Below are 3,625 nucleotides of genomic sequence, written 5' to 3' on the forward strand. Positions count from 1 at the left end.
TTTTCTGAAAGTTAATTATGAGATGCAATGAGTTTCGGCAGAATACTCTGAAGAGAAAATCAACAGTTCACAGAGAAAGTTTTCCCCAATAAACGTTTCATTTAAAACAATCAAATGAATCATGTAATGGACTTTGACCTCTTGCCATATTGATTAGAGGAAAGACACACATTTTTTTTACATTGAGACCACTCTAAGTCAAACCATATCACCTTTTAATGATCATGTTAAGCTCGGCAAAGCTGTCAGTATTAACCCTTTATGTCAATCCATCAGCTGCAAAGCTTTTCCCACATCAGACACATTGCATCCATTACCCAGGAAATCCATCCCATACAGGAAATGGTTTTACAGCAGAGAAGAAAGGTAACTTGATTCATGGCTTCTCACAGTGGCTGTCAGGAAGACCCTTGGGTCAGATAACCATCACTCCCACTATCATGTTGTTAATTCACAGGTTGAATGCACGGCCACAGCATAAAGAACATAATGTAGATGAGCGACGTGCACTGCCTATCGGTCAAACCTCAATTCGGATGAGTCGATTTTGTGCTCAGTCCTCTTTACCCTTCTTCTCTGGATTTCTGTTACCTTTCAAGGATCTTATTTAGGATCACAGAATATCCATAAAACCTCTTCAGCATCCAAACACAGAGTGTCCATGATTCAAAAACATTCAAACAGCAGCTTTGATAGTTTGAAAGACTTGCTTGTAAACCTTGAAGGAAATTTGAGTGCTTGAGCGTGACTTCAAGAGGACAATTTACACAAATGAACATGTGAATTTGTTTATAAACAGCAGAACTGCCTCTCCAACTCCTTCCTCCTCTGAGCCCCATCTCCCTCCTCCTGTTTCCGTTTAACTGGTTTCAGTTTTTAAGTCTCCAGATTCTGATAATTTCCCCCTTAATCCCTTCAGAGGAGCACCATGCTTAACTCTCTAATTAAGTCAACCATGCACACATACACCAGCACACGGGATGAACAGCACACGCACACACCGCTCGTAGCATTCAGCTATCTGATGCTCCAACTTAACGGTTGCTGTGTGTGTGTGTGTGTGGTTTGTATGACTGTATTTCAATGATTAGGTCCCAATCAGGATGTTGTTATGACGACACATGCATTTTTAAGCTGTTAATCCAGGATTATTCTCCCCTCCGCTCATCTCATTACCGTCGATTATTAAAAAACACATACAGGCACACGAGCGCACACAAATACTAATTATGGGTTGGTTTCCCTGGAGACCGAACACATGCTGCTAGGTTTTCCAAAGATAGGTTAACATACAGGTAAAAAAAACAAATCTGCTTAACGTATGAATGCACCTCAGGCTTTCACTATGCATATGATGTGTCGTGTTTTATGTTTATGTATAGCTTTCCTAAATTGGAGATACTTGAAATGCCACAACATGAAAAATCAGACCTTGCAGATCTGTGGCATGGCAATGTATTTATTTATGTCTGATTATTACTGTGTTTTTGGCCTCTCAGAGAGCCATTTTGGCCTTTCAGAAAGTGATTTTCAGCATAGAGCGGGAAAGAATGCGAGCAAACAGTGAGTGTCCTTTCCCAGTGATTGAATGTGTGTCCTTGTGTAGAAACTGCACTCCCCTCTCTCAGCAAGCGAAAATACTCCTGCAGTGCCGACGCTGATGTACAGGTGAGAGAATGGCCAAGGATTTTGAGATCACCCGAGGCTTTGTGTCCACTATGGCCCACTCACACTAGGTCAGCTCAGAATAACTAGAAAGGGCTGACCGCTGATGTTCGCTCACCCCTGGAGTCATTAATCACACAGCACTGCAGATGAGCCGCATGGGCACACGCGTTAACACACACAAACATGTAAAAACACATACACGCGAGAGCACATTTTAATTATAAAGCCAAATGCTACATGACAGCATTGCTCCAGGTAGTCAGTCCTCAAGGTCTGTACTCCTGGTACATTATCATACACTAAGCATCACAGACGTGAATATTCCTGCAAAGGCCCAGTCCACAAATAACAACACATCATGTCACATTAAGCTATGATAAAATGCAGCATACACACACACACACACACACACACACACAGAGAGAGTATCATATCTGCAACTTTTCTCCTGAGCTTTATTTTATGCTCCTTAGACACAAACACACACAATCACATCATGGCATCTGAACCCCTGTATTCCCGAACAGGCCTCTCAGCTTGTAGCTGGGTTGCTATCAGGACCAGGATCTAAGATAACGTTCCCATTTACCGGTTATGGAATTCTTCAAAGGGACCACGCAGCAGTGTATGCCTGCAGTGTTTTGTGTTTGTTAACAACACGGTGGATGGAGAAACACTCTGTGGTGGATGTGTGTTACAGCATGCACGTCACATACTACAGTCCCTCTACTAAAGGCATCAGGGGAGAAAATGTCAGTTTGTGGGGAAAAAAAAAACTGGACATGTAACAAAACAAATCACAACTGCTCTGTCCAACATATTTTGCAGGTGCACAGAAACTGAGGTTTGTACCTTAGTTTTTCTCAACAATTTCTCCAAAATTGTTAGTCTCCAAAGCAATAAATAGATGCTGATGAAATTGGGCCAGTCTATCCTGATTTTGCAAAAAAAAAAAAAAAAAAAGATTTTGTATCACAAAGTGTCACAATATAGATTTTAAACTTTTCATACTGACATCTCTGGCCTATATCAGTACTTTGTCATGCTTTGAATGCCTTACATTTCAAGATGCTTGCTGTTGGTTACAAAAAGACAAGTTAAAATGTTAAAATCTTCCACTGACAGCAGCTGCACGGCTATGTCTGGCACTCAGATGCACAAAGTCTGACTCTTAACCTTGCTGCTTTCAATTGTAAAAAAAAAAAAACCCAACATACATACATACACACACACTATATATATATATATATATATATATATATATATATATATATATATATATAGAAAAGCCTTTAAACTAACCCATGCTATTACAATGTATAACCCTGTCTCAGAATTTTTAAAAGGCTGCAATGTGAAAACTAGTTTTAAAAAAGTCAAAGTTGCCTGTTTCTCCTTTCTTAAAGGCTTTGTGCCTGCCACTTTGAACAGTGTAGAAAAGAGAGAAATGCATGCTGCATAAGTTAATGTCAAATTCTCTCTATTGTGTCTTGTCTTGTTGAACCCAATGAGTTGACAAAAAAAAATCCAAAGCTGGAGAATAAACTGAAAATTCAAGCATTGCACATAAACTAAGACTATAATAACTGTTAAATGTAAAGACAGAATTAACTGTTTGGTGGCAGACAGTTTTCAAATAATGCTTACACCCCCAGAGATATTTCACTGCAGTCTGAGGGGAAACACTGCTGCTGATGCATTGAGAAAGAGCTGAAGTAATTAACGTGCTGCTTTTGTTTGTGTGTACTCATGTGCTGTGTATGTTTGCTTGTAGGAAACATGCGTGGGTGTGTATAAGAGGTAAAAAGCATTCAAAGGTGTTTTGCTTTTGCTGCTGGTGAGAAGTAAAGCCCTAAAACTAATTTATTTCATCAACATCTGTCAAGGAGATTAAGGGAAGCATTAGTCAAGTGTGCACTTATTTCACCAAAAGCATTAAACAACTGACAGAAAGAGA

Source organism: Thunnus thynnus, chromosome 10 (assembly GCF_963924715.1).
Source record: "Thunnus thynnus chromosome 10, fThuThy2.1, whole genome shotgun sequence".
In the NCBI taxonomy this organism is placed as follows: Eukaryota; Metazoa; Chordata; class Actinopteri; order Scombriformes; family Scombridae; genus Thunnus; species Thunnus thynnus.